We start from the raw sequence: 17832 nt of genomic DNA, 5'->3' as shown, positions 1-17832 counted from the left end.
TCCCAAGTCCCAGTTGATCAGGAGGGAATGGAGATTTTGCAGTATCCTTCCCCTGCCATGCTCACCAAGCCACACCATAGCACGCCCACCAAGCCATGCCCACAGAACCTGTAGTAAAAAAATTTGAATCCCACCACTGATGCCTATACTGAATGTTAGAGCGATAGTACAGAAACTCTCTCCTCACCAAAGATGGGAAGATCTTGCGATTAGGAAGATCCAGAGATTTGGAGAGGGAGTGAGAAGAGTAATCACAACGATAATCTCCTCTTATATGTCTATCAAGTTGTAAAAAAATGCAAGCAGAACATTTCAGTCAATTGCACAATGTGGTGACATCTCCAGATGAACACCACCAATCTTGGCCTGTATGAGCACTAAGTTAGTCTGGATTGCCCTTTTAGATTTCTTTCATGTCATCCCCTACTCCCTGCAATGAAGTTCAGGCATGCTCTTAAAAATATATTAGACAGATGTTTCACCTTCATTATGGGAGAATTATGAAGCTGTTATTGCATTGAAATCTTCCAGTTTTTCAATGTGCTTAATTTCTTTCCTGGCAGTGTGTACATGTTTGAAATGGCTAGTTTTCAATTGTAGCAGAAAGCAAGACTTTCTGATGGAGCAGGAGATAATATGAAAGGAGAAGGAATAGTTTTATCCAAGATATGAATAATTTATTATGTGACTTTTAAAAAAAACAACAACCCAAACACAAGACACCAAATGCATTTACACTTCAATCCAAGAAGAAGCAGAGGGTTTATCCTGCATTTTCAAGGTATTACATCGAATGTTATCAGAGCTGTTGCCTTATGCAACTTTATGTAAAGTAATTGAACTCATACTGGCTGATGCAACAAGCATGAGCATTCCAGAAACATAGAAGAAAGGAAATATATACTTGATGATTTCACTTCTATTTGCCCAGCCTGCTTCTTTTATACATAGTTTTCATTAAAAGTTTAACAACAAACTAAATAAAAACAGAAAAAAGTGAAAAAGAAAGATCAGAAACAGCTAAAAGTGCAGTTAAAAAAAAAGAAAATATAAGAAAGTAGAAAGTAGGACTTCATCTGTTTTGATTTAAAAATCCCACAATATTTTTACCCTGCTAATTTTTTATTATATTTTCAACTATATGTTTCCACCAATTTTTCATTACTGGCAAATGATCATTATTACAATTGTAAAAAGCAATACAGGTAGTCCTCAACTTACAACCTTTCGTTTAGTGACGGTTCGAAGTTACAGTGGCACTGAAAAAGGGACTTATGATCATTTTTCACACTTAGGATTGTTGTAGCATCCCCATCTGATTAAAATTCAGATATTTGGTAATTGACTTATATTTATGACAATTATGGTGTCATACAATTCCTTCTGTGACTGTGTTGTTTAACAGCCAGCAGTTCAGCAGTTTGATTCTCACCAACTCAAGGTTGACTCAGCCTTCCATCCTCCCGAGATCGGTAAAATGACAACCTAGATTGTTGGGGGCAATATACTGACTTTGTAACCACTTAGGGACGGCTATAAAGCATCATAAAGTCATATATAAGTCTCATTGCTATTGCTATTAACTGCAGTGATTCACTTAACAACTGTGGAAGAAAGGTCAAAACACCTGTTTCAATAAGCAACAGAAATTTTGGGCTCAATTGTGGTCATAAGTCAAGGACTACCTATACAAATTACATTTCATTATTTTGACAACTGTGTTATGTCATTGTTTATAATAAATTTGTGTGGTCTTCTTGCAAGAGCTGAATGTATCATCCACTGTGTCTTTTGCTTCTTTGCACAACGTATACTTTGAATCGCTTGATGACTTTTCAGTTCTGGCCTAACTAATTGCGTTTGTTTGTTTGTTTTTATTACATTATTTTGATGTTCATGTTTTGCTTCCTGTACATTTAATAAATTCCCATTTTTAATTTGCATCAATTCTTGTTCTTGGCTGTCTTTTACACAATCAGTCAAAACATGTTTTCCTTCTTTGACAGTTTGTTTACCTTGAAGTAAATCTCTGCCTCCATTTCCCAAGCCTTTGGAGGTCACTGTGTAGAATTCCACAGGCATTGGTAAAAGCATTTATTATTATACTGTCTAACATTCTAACTTTATAACACAAGGCCAGACTTTTGTATGACGTGGGTGAGACAGAAGCAGTATGCACATGTCAAAACTTAGCTGGGCAGTTGCTTACACGGGGGAATCCCTGGTCCTGCAGATATCACTGAAATTTTAAGTAGCAATAGCACCAACCATTTTGACAAAGGCCAAACGTATAAATATAACAAAGTTATATTAATATAACAGTTATATTTATAGTTTAGCAACATTTTGAGAAAGACAGAAACTGTCCCTTCTTTCTTTGTGAATTCAAGTGTAAAATGTTGGTGTAAAAGTTTAGCAAATACCCTAGATCAGGGGTGTCAAACTGGGTTTCTTTGAGGGCCAGAGCAGCATTTTAGTTCTCCTCTGTAGGCCAGTGAGGGGGGTGGGCAGAGGGGGGAAGACAGGGCAGATGCCTCCTATAATATCCTGCCAGACAAAATGGGGTGCAGGGGGATGCTGTAGCCCCCTCTGCCCTGTTTTTGGCCTGAACAGCCTCCTGAGCACTTTACCAGCCAAAACAAGGCATGGGAGGGGGCACACACAGCCCCTCTGTGCCTCGTTTTCGGCCTCCCCTGTCTCCAGAAGCACTCTGCCAGCCAAAAGTGGGCTGCATGGAGGCCTCCTGAGGCCTCTGTGTGGCCCATTTTTTTGCCGTCATGGGTGCTGCAGGAGGCCGAAAATGGGCTGGGGGGGGGGCGCATGTGGCCTGTTTTGGCTGGCAGAGGCACCGCAGGCCAGTCCTTTGATATTTTCAGGCTGGGCCCACAGGCTGGATTTAAGCACCTTGAGTTTTACACCCCTGCCCTAGATTAGTATTTCTCAACCTGAGCAATGTTAAAATATGCGGGCTTTTAATTCTCAGAATCTGGGAATTGAAGTCCACACATCTTAACCTCAAACTTGCTTAGGTTGAGAAACACTGCCATAGACCTTTCACATTAAATATTTTATATGTGTTTGGCCAGTTCCACTATAATCGTTACTGTTTTATTTTATTTTTTTAAAGGTGACCTACCATTTCATTACAGGGGTTGACACCGGCTAACATCTATAGCACATAAGTACAAATAAACAGATGTAATAAATAAGATAAAATCCAGCACTGGATAAAGCAATAAAAGAACAGAAAATTTAAAAGGTTTATGTTAGGAAATCTCAGATCAGTGTGACCACAGAGGTACTTCAGAAGGATCCGTCAGATTGATAGCTGATTAGAAAGACTCCTCTGGCACTTCATATGCTTAAAAAAGCTAACATAATCTCATACCTACCCCTAATTATTTCGTTTACTAAATCCTTTCATTGCTTCAAGGAAGGAAGAAAAATAAAAGTCTTATTTCTCAAGGAGTAGAATGATGTGCCAAAGTAAGAACAGGGTTTGGCCCAGCACTGTTTCAAAAGAGCAGGAGTATTTTCGGAATGTGAAGGCAAAGCAGTGGGACATCTTGCAAGGATATATATTTTATTTTTAAATCCCGGGACATTTTTCTCACATGATTTGAGTTCAAATTTCAGGAATGACCCTCTTAGCATCTTGCAAGATCTCTGTAGATCAAAATTTACTCCAGGTCTGCAAATACGCTGTCTTGAGGTCCACAAGCACATATCAGCATTTCTTTTGTGTTCCCAAAGCAAACTTTTGGCCTTTCTTTTTTCTTTTGCATTGGGGACTGTCCCTATCCTGTCTGGCTGAACAATGCTGGGCACACCTTTTCAGCTGAAGTTTCTTGCCCCATAGTTTGAACCAGTGTTTCTCAACCTTGAGAGTTTTAAGATGTGTGATCTTCACCTCCTAGAATTCTCCAGAAGTTGGGGATTCTGTGAACTAAATCCACATATCTTAAAAGTTCCGAGATTGAGAATCACTGGGTTATACTGATTGCAATAAGAGCCAGCATTTATTTTGTAATCTGAAAGGGCATTGCATGTTTTCCTATCTTAAGGTAAGACTTACAATTGATATTAAATGACCCATGATCTATTTTCAACCTTTACAGAGGTATTTCTTTACCTAAACAGAGAAACAATGACCAAGAATGGGCAAAAAAAAAGCAGTGGGAATGAGAGTGGGAGTGACTTCTTACTTCTTGTTGGCTCTTCCATTGACTTTGATTGTGGGAAGCTGGCAGGAGGTGTCAAAAATCACAGTCATGCAGCATAATTAGGCTATGTTTATATATTAGTCTAATGCTGGGTAGTCCCGTTGTCACCTTAGAAGACTATCTATATGATATAGGTGCAGGGATGCTGCAATGGCCAGTACTTTGGAATAAAACTGATCCAAAGTTCCTTGACATTTCAATTCTACAGGAATCTTTATTCTTTAAGGTAATACATTTGAGATAGGTAAAGGTAAAGGTTCCCCTCGCACATATGTGCTAGTCATTCCTGACTCCAGGGGGTGATGCTCATCTCCGTTTCCAAGCCGAAGAACCAGTGCTATCCAAAGATGTCTCCGTGATCATGTGGCGGGCATGACTAAATGCCGAAGGAACACTGTTATCTTCCCACCAAAGATGGTTCCTATTTTTCTACTTGCATTTTTACATGTTTTCAAATTGCTAGGTTGGCAGAAGCTGGGACAAATAATGGGAGCTCTCTCCATTATGTGGCACTTGGAATTCGAACCGCTGAACTGCCAACCTTTCTGATCGACATACTCAGTGTCTTAGCCACTGAGCTACTGCATCCCCTAACATTTAAAATACCTAACTTCAAAAATTGTTACCCTATGATGCATCGTTTCAGCTAATTGAAGATTGCAAACAGACAAGATTATATAAATGTTTTAGCTAATTTTAACAAAGAAAGTACATGGTGATACAAGGGTATCTCACTAGGCTACCAAATGAAATACACGATTAAAGGAAGATAATCAAATGAATCTAAAGCTGAGGTTTCTCATCTTCCTACTCAATTGTACTACTTTCCTCTTGTGTTGGGCTGTGTATTTTTTCAACGCCAGTTTTAATTTCCAGCCCAAAGATAGTGCCAGTAGAGATTTTAAAGTATGACTTTGCTTACCATGGCCAGAACTTTAGGCTAGCCAAAGTTCAGGGTCTATATTTAGTCTCCTTATTTGGAGACTGGTGCCATTTCCAAACTTCCATAAACTAAAATTTTTTAAAAAGCATATTGCAATTCTGCACAGTCTATTAATAACTGCATTGCACTACATATGGCTGTTCCCCTCCAAATACGCTGACTCAATAACTATGATAAAACATTCTGCAACATGTTTTTCATCTCCTGAAGATCAGGATAAAATTTAGGCCTCCCTCCCAGTTCCAAATCAAACCCACGGTTTTTAAAAGCAGAGAATTTTTATTATTTGTCTACATAAAACATTGTCTTTTCTTATTTTACTTTACAGGCCTGTTTCTTTATTTTAAGGCAGAGGAAATTTAAGATTGTCGGGTAGGTTGGAATATGGGAAAATGGCATGAGTATCAACCCCAAATTGTTGGCACAAGGCAATACATGGTATTTATGAAATAGCTTCAGAACAGATGCAATTGATAGTGGTAAAGATGCTATCAATTTGAGCTTCACTCCTCCTGCCTACTTAGAGGCATTCAGTAATCTTTGCAGGTTTATGCTGATTTCATCAGCAGGCACTGCCTTTCTTGGGTGGTTATGTGACATCCTGATCCACGTGAAAAAAAATGGACTTTGCATCCCAAAATTGTGACATGGGATGAACCTCTAACAGATTCCAGAAAGCGGGGAGGAAAGAGGGCCATTTCAAAAGAGACACCTCAGTGTAGGGAAAAGGAAAAAAATGAGGATTAGATTCAAAGCAGCTCCATATTAATTACATTAGGTATAAATTGAATGAGAAATTTTATTACTAAAGTCTATTAATTCTGAAGATCTTTCTAGAAATCCAAAAGGTTTCTTGTTTTCTATTTATTCAATCAAATCCCAGTTTCCTCTTTGGGGCAGTCCCTAGATACTTTCATATCTCAGCAACAATAAGGAAGTGGTTTGCAGTTAACATTTTCTAGTTGCTTTTCAATTTTTCAGGTTCCCACCACTGGGCTAGACTATGGTGTTAGAATTCTGTAGAAGTTTCAATCCAAGTACTAACCAGGCCTGATCCTGCTTAGTTTCTAAGTTTGGATAAGATCAGCAAAGTGCTGCTTTCGTGCAGCCACCCTCAAAATACTCATTTCACATGAGTAAGTGCTGAAAGCAAAGTACAGGTTACTTATCTGGATACAAGGCAGTAGGGAGATCTGAATCTACCTTAAAAAAATATTTTTTTGCATGCTGTTATCTCATTTACCTCCCCCAAATAAGGGATTTCCTTGCCCCCTCATTTAGTTTTCTCTGTTTTGCAGGATCTTCCAGTTTTGCTGTTGTAAGGACCTACGACCCCTTGTAGCAAGATGAGTGGCAAACAAATTTAATAAATAAATCAGTGAAATAAAAATATGCATATTTTTACATGGCATATTCTGGATGCCCTGTTGTAATTCAGGCCACCAACAGTTTCTAATGGAAAGGAATGGATGTCATTGGGCCTCTCCAACAACATATTGTTCAGTGGTGAGAAATATGAGGTTCTAAAAGCAGACACACAAGACAGAGGTTAACTGGTTCACCGTAGTATTTGCAATAAGGATCTGGCAGTCTTGATAGGCTATCATGTGAGCCAACCTACATATTAGAACCAAAATGGTGGTTGTAGGGGTGTTGAGTGTCCAGTGGCTCCTGTTCAAACTTTTCCATGAAGTTGACTATGGCCAGATTCAAGAGGCTTCCCCTAGTGACTCCCATTTGTTCATAAATGCATTATTCTTTTGGAACGGGAGACTTGTGCTGGATGATGTATTTTGTCTTCTGTGCTTTATTGTGTTCTAAACCCCTCACCTCTTGCAGGTTGACTGATTATTAAAAGGGACAGAAATGTACTCTCCAAGTGTTTTCAAGAAAATGTGAAGCAGATTTTTTTAAAATAATATTTTTCTTCCCACAAACTACTTCCTCTTCCTCTCAATCACTGGTGGGGTTTTAAACAAAGCTGTTCTGCATATCAAACAACCACTAAGTGCACATACAAACATCCAGTAAAACCCACTGATAGAAAGCAGTTGAGAATTGCAATTCAGGAGTGAAAAGTTGAAACAGCAAGCAGGTAAAAATTTTTTCTGATGGGTGTCATACAGTGGTGGGATTTAATTTTTTTTACTACTGATTCTATGGGCATGGCTTGGTGGGCATGGCAGGGGAACGTTACTGTAAAATCCCCATTCCCTCCCGATCAGCTGGGACTCAGGAGGCAGAGAACAGATTGGGGCGGGGCTAATCAGAGGTGATATTTACTGGTTCTCTGAACTGCTCAAAATTTCCACTACTGGTTCTCCAGAAGTGGTCAGAACCTGCTGAATACCACCTCTGGTGTCATAATGCCTTCTTTGAATCCTTGGCAATGCCAAAACATCTCAGGAGGAGTTTTTCTTAAAATGGCTTAGTATTAAGCCAGAATCAACACAGAACAGGAATACCTGTGCAGATATGCTCTCACTGATTCAGTACAGGTAGTCCTCAATTTAGAACAGTTCATTTAGTGAGCATTCAAAGTTACAATGGCATTGAAAAAACTGACTTATGACTGATTTTTCACACTTACGAGCATCCCCATGATCACATGATCAAAATTCAGCCACTGGACCACTGGTTCATATTTATGATGGTTGCAATGTCCTGGGGTCATGTGATCACCTGTTGTGACTTTCTGATAAGGAAAGTCAATGTGGAAGGTAGATTCACTTAACAACAGTGTTAGTAACTTAACAGATGCAGTGATTCTCTTAACAACTGTGGCAAGAAAGGTCATAACATGGTGCAAAACTCACTTAACAAATGTTTCACTTAGCAACATAATTGTAGTCGAAACTCACGGGCTACCGGTATCTGGCAATCTCTCCCTAATTTCTCTCATCACATTCTTGTTTTATCGCTTCTCTCATTATCCTCCATGCCATAATCTCAGTTTGCCTGCCTCTCTACTGTCAATTATAAATAAATCAATTTTCCTAGAACCTCTTGGAGTCACTTGCACCAACATTAATTTAAATAAAAACATTCATTCATATAAAATGTCCAATGTCTCCAGTTAACAGGCAACCTGCTGGCATGCATAATAGTTCAATCAATCTGCAAAGTAAGAAGCATTGTTATGTGAGGGATTTGTAATCAATGAGCTAGTTCATAATAATTCAGTTACAACTTATATAAGTTTCAAATTTAAAATAAATACAGTCTGGTGGTAAATTGTATCTAGAAAGTGATGCAAGATGCAGCAAATACTAGAATGCAAAAATGAATGCTTGTTTATGTATTTACATGAAGAAGGACAGCAATACCTTTCTTTGGTGAGCAGCTGAGGGAAGTTTACAGAGTAAACTTGTGCAAATGGCCCTGGGCATAACTGAAATGAAGAAATGTGGTCAGCTGTTTGCCAGACAATTAAAAACAAAGAACCAGTTTTCAGGACAGGTAGAAGAATCTTATTGCAAATGTCATCTGATTGTCAGCTTCTGCCCATTCTTATTTATTTTTGTTTATTAAATTTACAGTATTTGCGGCCCATGTTGTTTCAAAGCAACTCTGGCAGTTTTTAATTTTGCGTTTAATTTTGATGCATATCCCTTGCTTTCACGTGGCAAAGGTTTCTGAATGTATTTTAACTTCTTTCTCCCTTCATTAACATTTTTGCAATTCAGATTTATAGGAGAAATGAATAGCCAATCCAGCATGAAATCTTTTATGTGCCCCAGGGAGAAAATCATGATAGACTCCTAGCAATGAAAAAAAAATAGAAAATTCTAATAAATAGAAAATGTGCCACTCTTCACAAATTTATCGCTTCCATTAGTTATATCAACTTCTTTAATCTTTTGTTTCCAAGACCAGCTGTCCTTCTTAAAAAGTACCAAAGGAGATCTAAAAATCTTGTAATGTTTGAGATGCCCACTCTGATCAGCCTCAACAAATCAGGTAAATAGGCTGGGAGGATGGGATATTTGAACATATTTGCAGGATGACTTGTTACCTTCAACTTATACAAACCTAAATCTGCTTAGCAGACTCTTGTGTGCAGGAAAAAAAGAAAAGAGTCTGTAGTGCATCTGTCAGCCAATATAGGCAAGTGTGCTATCTTTGTATCTTTCAAGAATCTTTGTATACACAAATGACAACTCCCATCTTGCTGTGCTGGCCACATTATCATGTCATCTCTATATTTGGCAAGTTGTACAAGAAATCTCATGGCTGATAAATAGTCCAAAGTTTAGCTAAGTGCAAGTACTGAAGCAAGCAGGATCAAAAGAGGAGGAGGGAACACACTCGTCATGGTATATATAGCAGAGAAATGGAGCTGTAGTTTTAAGCTGTTGCCACAACAAAGTTCAGTTGATCAACAGCAGGCCTTGGCCTGATGGTGAGCCAAAGCTGCACTTGGGCACTTGCTTGGACTAAGAATTGTTTCATTATCCAGATATGATTTCTAAAACGGACTCTCAAGTAAAATATTTCGGTGCACGTAGCAAATGACTGCTTGAAGGGGTTCTCACTGATTGAAAGCCATTATTCATCACAGCTGGTGGATGGCTGTCCTCATGCAACCCTCCCATCCCGTCAACCCAATTCTTTGCTGGAGTCCATGGTCAGATTTCATTCAGATGTTATGTTAGAAGCTCATTTACAGGTGTCCTTATTGCAATAAACTTCAAACACACTGAGGCAGAGCTGAAAGGCATGCATGCATGCATGCATACCTGTGTGTGCATGTGTGTGCGTGTGCGTGTGTGTGAGAGAGAGAGGGGGGGAGGGAGGGAGGGAGAGAGGAAGGGAGGGAGGGAGGGATAGAGAGAGTGAGTTCTGCTGATTGCCTGCAGTTTTCTTAGAAAGATTTCAGAAATGTTTTGCTCCTGTTTTCTTCCTAGGGCTGAGAGAGGTTACTGTCCTGAAGTGACCCAGCTGGCTTTGTGTCCAGGACTAGAACCCAATTTCAGGCCTGATGCTTAACCACTATACTAAACTGGCTATCATGCATCTATCAGTCCCAACCTAATGCCTCTTGGGCATAAGGTAATGACAAACATATTCTTAGTGAGGATATGCTTTCTTTGCACGGAGGTGGCAGCATGGCATGGCTTCCAGTCATATCATTTTTGACAACACAGAGGCTTTTGCAGTTTTTACATATAGTCTGTGTTTAGGTTTTATATTGGAAGGCAGGAAGGTGCTTTAGAATGCAAAGGGACATACATGTGTAGCACCATCTGCAACTTCTTAAACTAAATCTAGCTTTTCCTACTATTGCATTACCATCGTGGAGGGCTTGATCCTAGGAAAAGAATCCTCTTGATAATGTGCCACAGAATGCTTAAAATAATTATCATGAAACTGTCCTTAAAGTTTCCATAGTAAGAGAAATGGAGTAGGATTTCTGCATTGTGGCAGTTGTGAAAATCATTGTTTTGCAAGTAGCCAAACATGAAGCCATGTTTGCAAAGTAAGGCTTAAGGGAAACCCGGGTGGGAGTGTTAGGTTTCTATTGTACCATCTTCCGAGGTGCACAACAACTTTCCTCCCGAAGCTACTCATCTCATTGCAGGGTGGTTAAGGATTCATCCATAATCTTAGTTCTGGGTGATTGTAAACCCACATTTCTGGATCAAAGAAGGCTCACGTATTCACGGCAACCATGATAGCCATCGGCTATCCTAGGGGTGCGTTTCAGCTGCTGCTGTTGCTGGTTCATTCAGGGACACACTGCACACATATGCTTGATACTTTCTATGTGCGCATGCACAGTACTAAAAATGCTTCTGTGCATGGGCAGAAACAAAAAAACATGGTGGTGCCTATGGCGCCACCGAGAGAACCGGTTTGGGGGCATGACTACCTACTCAGCCGAACCGGTCTGAATTGGTAGGAACTCACCTCTGGCTTGTCCCTTATATGCATAGTGCATAGAGCTGGCTACATTTGGGCCCTTCAGCAGAAGGGAAATAATCTAGGGTTAGGGAAATTTTCATTAGTCATTTTTCATGAGAAGATTTCTACCTCATGAAAGTAGATCAGAGTGATTAGATTCTGCAACACAGATACCTGGTTTTCAGGTGCCTGAGACATTCAGAGATTTCCCAGATGACATTCAAAGGACAGTTCTGTTGAATGGCACATCAGCCATCTTTAAAATCTGGAAGTAACTTCAGCACTACACAGTATTCCTCTTGAGCAGCCTTTCATTACTTGCTGGTCATGGATCTTTTTTGAGCTTTGGTTTTCTAGAGATCTTCAGAAGATGAAACAAGTGAAGAGATTCACCGAGTGGCCCAGGAGAAAAGTGAGAAGAGAGTAGGACCAGATGCAGATACGAGTTCAAATGATTTCTATGGGGTTATTGTACCTGCAGAATGTAGCTAGCTGCATTATTTAGAATTCATTATCCTACTTAGGGAAGGACAGGCTAGAAGATCCAATTAGTGTAAATAATGATCATCTGGCTGAGCATTTACTTGATAAAATTACTTGTATTTCCCTGGATGATCAGGGAGTGTCTGCAGAAGGGTGTTGTTTTATTATAAAATGCAATTGGGGGGGGGGGTACTTGCAGCAAATATACTCTATTGGAGTTTATTTACTCACCAAACTGTATGGTTTTCACTCAAATGGTGTCCTGAAGGCTAGTGGAAACTTGAGTCTTTTGGACAGGCTTCAAAAGTGATTATAAAACCTAACAGTGACTGTTTTTACTGTTTATGCCATTCTGTATTATTTTGTTTAAATATGCTTTATATTTTGTACACCAGCTAATCTCTTTGGTGTTGTGGCAATAAATACTTAAAACATTTTGGGTAAAACTATCGTTAAGGCTTCCATGGGGATTCAAAAAAAGTATTCCTGGAATCCTGGTAGAAACAAATTTGCATGTTTTTCCTCCAACAGATCTTGTGTAAAATGGAGGCTAACAATTCTGCAAGAAACACAGGAGAGAGCCACATTTGCAGGTTGCAATTATTGTCTAAGCTTTATACCTCAGTTTAGGGTTAACATGTGGTTAACATGTGTTCTGGAATGATTTTCTCCCTACCCCATATATTAGGAGTGTCAAACTCATGTTGTCATGTGACTTTTTATCGCAACTCCTCCCCTTCGCTAAACCAGATGTGACCATGGCTAGCCATGACACATACGACCCATTGAGTTTGACAGCCGTGCCATATATGATATGCCCCTACTTTACTTGCTTTTAGGAAGCTGTTAAGAACTGGATAGTCACCCATGTGTTTGGATCCAGTTGCATGATTCCCCTTTGGTTTCATTATGTTGTTTGGTTGCCATTATGTATTTTAGATATTGGGTATGTTTTTCAAAGTTATGTGGACATTTTTGATTTATTATTTGCTTCTTGGAATCACAATGTTTGAATTGGGTGGCCTATAAATACATTAAATAAATAAATAAATAAATAAATACTGCCAGTTTTGAATATTTCTTGTGGGGGGAACAGATTTTGGAGTTCCTGTAGCTGCTTATCAAGGCATTTCAAATGGATGATTCATCCAGTTGCAGTAAGTCAACCATGTGGAAACCAGATCTTGGATCTTTTTGAGGTGGTGCCATTTCCCACAGAAATTTGCCAAGTCTTTCTCATTCACATGTACTCTATGGATCTAATTTAAAAATCAGGACAAATGAATTGAACAAGGTTGGTGGTTTCTTTTTTAAAAGTTTTCTTTAGGGGGGAAAAAAAACTTCAAAAGTCTCTATTTTTCACAGTTGGAGCTCCTGACGCATTGTTGCATCTCTTTGCAGGGGTGGACCACGGTTCAGTTTAATTACAGCTTTCTGGGGGCTGAAATTTGTCTGATGCTTTAAATTACTTACATGGCTCCAAAAAATAATAATAATGGGTTTCAGCAACAGATTTTAGTGTGGGTGTTCTTCCCATCATTTGTTTTGGAAATTCGGTGTATTTGGATCCCTACTATCTAAGTGCCTACTCAATACAGCTGCTAGCTTCTTCTTGATCTCAAAATCTCTACCACATAGTGCTTATTTGCACCACCACCATGTTCCATATATTTTTTGAGTTCCAACTAATCTGGATGGTTCTCCCTGATTTTCAGATATGAAGAGAAGATCCAGAAAGGAAGAGAAGACAATGTCCTTACTCCACAGTAAAAGTAAGGCATACTCTGTAACTATTATCAATATAAATCTGATTGGGCAAAAGGAGTTGAAATTCTGTAATAATTTGCAAAAGGGCTGCATGTCTACAGGGATTTTAAACCCAGCCCTTCATGCAGTTTGAATTCTCAAAAGACAAATACTGCTTTTCTTAAGTACTGCTGGGTTGAACAGCTTCTGAAATAATGAGTCCACAAGTTATCCCATGTGCCAAGGTCTGTTTTTTTTTTTTGCAAGGCATAGCAGGTGCTCTGAATTTCGAGGTCAAATGAAATGAGATTAGAAAAGAGGCACACAGCAAACACACTGGCTTAAAGCAGATCTCCTTTGCTTCATTAGGACTGCCAATTGCTTTTGTAAAAGCAATAAACTACCCACTGAGATAACTGCAGGGGCTGGGGGGGGGGGGCTCTCACTGATTTTCATGGAGTTGATTCCGACACTTGAGCACCTTTATTGGAAATTGCAAGGTTGGTAAAGCCCCAATTCAAATTCACAATATATTGGAAACACACAACATACAAGGAAAGCAGATGTTTGTTTTGGTTAAGAACCAGGAGTGCAATGATTTTGTAAGCCAGTTTTCAATGGATTCTGCACAGCACATATTAAAGAGGTGCTCCAATCTATTCACTCTTACTTTTGCTTGATAATACCTGGGAAGATGATTTCAGAATTCCTGTCTAGGTGCTCATAATAAGACACCTTTGCTGGAAAAGCTGAAAGAACTACCAGGAACAAAGCTGTGTTAAGCTTCTTCCCTGAATACCTGAAGGGCTCCTGCATGCTCAGCTAATTAGGTTTGGGGGAGCTTTCATAAATACTGCGTAAATTTCATATGGCTTATCTACTCAATAACCTTGGCCTTGCCAGTAAACTCACAAGTCTGCAATTTAGCAAATTGACACCTTGATGGTAAACAATGCAGTTATGGCTCCCAATGTTGGGGTAACACAAAGTTCACAACAGTAGTAGAATTACAAGAATATTCTTAATCCTATCTGAAGAGATGAGCCTAGCTTCTCTAATAAATGAGCAAGGCGTGCCTGTTATTCTCTTAGCCCTGAATCTACAAAAGTAAGCTAATTTTTATCTAGGCAACCAAAGATCCATTTCTTTACTTGGTCAACCAACTAGCGATGCCCTAAGATCAATAATTCATTGTATTATCATTTTGTTTGCTATTGTTTAATATTTTCTATGATTCCCATTACTCTTTTTAAATATGGTGCCATATTAAGCTGGACTTTCCAAGATACTTATTTCTTTTAAGATATGAAAAATATTTCAGACAATCCATTGTACTTTCAGAAAAGCAACCCCCCTCCTCTTCCTCTTCCTAAATGGATCTAATTCCCTGAGCCTGGACAAAAAACCCAGATGTTTTCAAAATATTACTGAAGAAGAACAGATGGACATTTCTGTGCTATCAAATAAGTCATTAGTATCTTAATTAAATCAAGACTCAGAAAGATGATCAAAGGTAACAGGAAAGCTTCCACTTTATTGTATTCATTGATAAATGAAGCTCAAGGTACACAGTTTCAAAATTATGTAACCCAATGCCTCTTTTTATTGCAACGAACAGTGTACCCAGACTGCAAGCGTTTTTCTTTCTTGATTGTGAGTTGTTGAAAGGGACTTGAGAGTGTTCTTTGCAGCCTGTACAGTCTTCTCCTCTCCTAGCCTTGATCAAGAGACAAAGACAAGTATCAGTCACATGAGACAGACCAGAGGTTACTTACCTAAGAAACCCACAATCAGGCAAGCAATCCCTGAACACTGTCAGCAAAATATAGACTTAGAATAGAAGAGATCAGCTACAAAGATTGTCAAGACTGGTAACACAAGAGTGTCAGAGATAATATTTCAGGAGAGGACTTGCTCCAGTTGAAGAATATAGTTCTGCCTTCGGTGCCTCTATCTAGTTCCAAATGCTGTTCATAAAGTGCTAAACATTTTGCAGCCCCAAAAGATTCGTCACTCCCAAGGGGCCTTCTCTTGTAACTGAGTATGCCTACATTTCTCAGTCTTCTGGCTCCAGACTCTAAGCTATTTATATTCCTAGGAATTCTGCAAGGGTTCATCAAGGGCAATATACTGTTTATCTTTGTGGAACTATTCTTCGCACAGCCATAGGAAAGAAGTTTAAAGGTCTTAACTTGTCCTTTCTCTTTCTTTATGTGTCAGAGGCATCCTTTCAATGCCATTTGCATACAGAAAATTTGGAGAGATTAGTCCTAGTTTTGGGGAGCTCTTGAGACCACCTATTTTAAGTCCTGCTCACTATCTGTTATGTTTAAAGGCAAGCAAATTTGCAAGGTGAAAAAAGCCATCCATTTTTGTCATTTGCCTGTGCAAATTGCTCAATCTCAGAGAAAGTAGAAAATGTGCTTCAAAAACAACAGCAAGCCAGAAACAGACCCCAAACAACTCCACCTTGATCTCTTTGTCCTTAAAAGGGGACAAGTAAAGGTTTTGGAGATGCTTTCAAGATATCCCACAGCAACAAAGTAGCATTCCTGGAACTTCTTTGCTGTCCGATTCTTGACCTGGCTTACCTCAAAGGCCTGATATGTGATATGTGCAGTTTGTTAAACGAGAGAGATGGGGGGAGGGGCTTTGATAGACCTATCATAATCAGCATTTTGATGTTATTGACCCCACTCCCTTCCAATTATTAAAAATCACCATAATTTTTTCAACCATTGTCATGGAAACAGAATACATTTATAGTGTGTGGGCTTTAGAGCAATTGGCAATAAAATCTCAAATGACACGTGAGCACAGAATAAAAACTGAAATTCTGTTAGGATTGATTTCTGATTTTTTTTTAAAAAAAAACCAAAACTAGATTTGCTCAAATGCAAAAGTTAAAGCTTTCTCACCTACGTAAATCCCAAAATGCTTAATCTTACAACTGAGATTCGACCTTTGACCTGGCTTGCTACTTAAATGTCAAAATCAGAATTCATTTCAGAACTCAATGTGCAAGATATAAATTACATGGAAACATTAATGTTCCTGCAGGATGATTCAGTGTAATCTTGATTCCTACTGGCATTAATGAGCCCATGGACTGTGTTTGTCTTCTGCAGGGAAGAAGAAGAAAAAAAGACCAGAGCAACAACTCACATTCTTGCCCTCCAAAGTAGCAGGAATTTATTTGCATTGTCTGGCTTACTCAAGTATGGAACATATTCTTCTCTGGATGGAGTCACTGGAACAATCATGGAGTAAACAAGGACATGGATTGATTGACTGTTGCTGAGGTTATTCAGTGAAAGAAATGACTTCTAGGTGTCAATGGGGATAACAACAAGATAGGTTTTTGATGAATCACTCCTTCTGTCCCTTAGGCAGTGCAAAAAGTGTTTCTTGATCTTTCAGGTATTGATCTATAAAATCTGCATGTCAATTCTTTGAAATTATCCACTGCAGAGGTCTGTCACATCAAAGACTGCAGGCTACAGCAACTTGGCCCCAATGCAAAAGCATGGCCAATATTTAAGGACAGGCACTAAAGCAATGCAATTCGCCCCCTCCCTAGAAAACATTTTCTCAAAAGCCAGGTTCTTGAGGATTATTATTTTTCAAACAATTAAGTACTCTACAAAACATTATTTCTGAAGACTAAAATTTAAAATGATCAAATTATCATTATTTTTTGGGGATATTTTTAATTTATTTGATGTGCAAACCATCTGATCATGATTCAGCCCAAGGTGGCTTATAAAGTGTACAGAAAAGAAACCAGGGATTGAAAAACAAAAGAACAACTCACCACATCAGGAAAATACAGAAAGAGGTAAAATATTGGTTTCTAGTGCATGTTCACAAATAGCCCTGGCTTAGGGCTGCTTGAAGCACCAGGTTTAGCAAACGTTCCTGAAAGACAGCAAGGGATGGTGTTGTCAACTTCATTCTCCTTGACAGCTTCAGGTGTTTTACTAGCAGAACCAGTGTGTCCCATAAGGTAACATTATTTTATTGATGAAACCTGGAGCCAATCAACCCTGCTAGATTTCACAGGATAGGCAGAATTAATTAGACAGATATGTATTAAATATTAAATCACTCTTAAATGTTAAATAATATTAAATATCTTGGCCCTAAGCCAGGAAGGACTTTATGTATATTATATAGACAATGTATATATTATAAATGTATAAATAAAATAAAATTTTTATTTGTACCTTGACTTGCACTTAGAAACAAACTGGCTATCAGTGCAGCTCATGAAGCTGAGATCTTACATCTCTTGCTGCCATGTTTTGCACCAACCGCAACTTCTGAGTGGTCTTCAAGGACAATCCCATGTAGATCATATTGCCCTAGTACAAACAAGAAATAATGAAGATGTAAGCTATGAGACAAGGGTCTCTAAATCTGGAATGGGCTTACTTGATATATAATACTAGGTCTTGCAAAAACTCTCCTAGACATAGCTGCCACCCACCAGTTCTATCTGGGAAAAGGCAACCCTCCCCAAACTAAAGCTGG

The 17832-nt window shown here is 38.9% G+C and overlaps 1 long non-coding RNA gene across 1 annotated transcript; it reads right to left on the bottom strand.

The window, feature by feature from the left end:
• Nucleotides 1-14822: 14822 nt before the first annotated feature.
• On the bottom strand, nucleotides 14823-17652 carry LOC148045395 (uncharacterized). Its single transcript, XR_015696574.1, has 3 exons — nucleotides 17526-17652; nucleotides 17114-17217; nucleotides 14823-15016 (listed from the first exon to the last, which is right to left on the bottom strand). It is a non-coding gene; the product is annotated as an uncharacterized LOC148045395 (long non-coding RNA).
• Nucleotides 17653-17832: the final 180 nt, after the last annotated feature.

This window comes from Thamnophis sirtalis, unplaced genomic scaffold (assembly GCF_051295495.1).
Source record: "Thamnophis sirtalis isolate CommonGarterSnake01/CBP01778 unplaced genomic scaffold, rThaSir2_p1.2 scaffold_5, whole genome shotgun sequence".
In the NCBI taxonomy this organism is placed as follows: Eukaryota; Metazoa; Chordata; class Lepidosauria; order Squamata; family Natricidae; genus Thamnophis; species Thamnophis sirtalis.
Note: the sequence above shows the minus strand (reverse complement) of the source record. Positions and strands in the feature narration are given on the sequence as shown.